We start from the raw sequence: 461 nt of genomic DNA, 5'->3' as shown, positions 1-461 counted from the left end.
GGTCCAGCCCCCTACGCCTCGGACACGCACAGCGCCATGACGTCACATGCGCCGGCGGCTGGTTCATGGAGGGGTGGTGGCGGGGAGGAGGAGGAGCTCGGGGGCGGGGCCCTGACTGATGCACGCTTTCGCTGGGAGGCGTGGGGGGGGGGGTGGCTAATCTTTCTTCTCGCGACAGGCGTATGTAGAGCTTCTTAAAGGCTAGTGTGCTATCGTCGTGAGCAAGTGCAACTTTATGGGTAACAGAAGAGTACTTGTCTGCTATTGACTTCTTCCATTTCTTTCAGCCTGACTTTTTCCTAAATCCACTCTGCTTAGCTACATCCTCTTTTCTCCCCCTTCCCATCTTTTTTTTTCACTTTTTTTAGTGTGAAATGTATATACAGAAAAGTGATAACTTTCAAAGTACTATTTAACAAGTAGTTAGCAAATTTCAAAGAATGTTATGGGTTACAGTTCAC

Source organism: Choloepus didactylus, chromosome 15 (assembly GCF_015220235.1).
Source record: "Choloepus didactylus isolate mChoDid1 chromosome 15, mChoDid1.pri, whole genome shotgun sequence".
NCBI lineage: Eukaryota > Metazoa > Chordata > Mammalia > Pilosa > Megalonychidae > Choloepus > Choloepus didactylus.
This window is presented reverse-complemented; position numbering follows the sequence as displayed.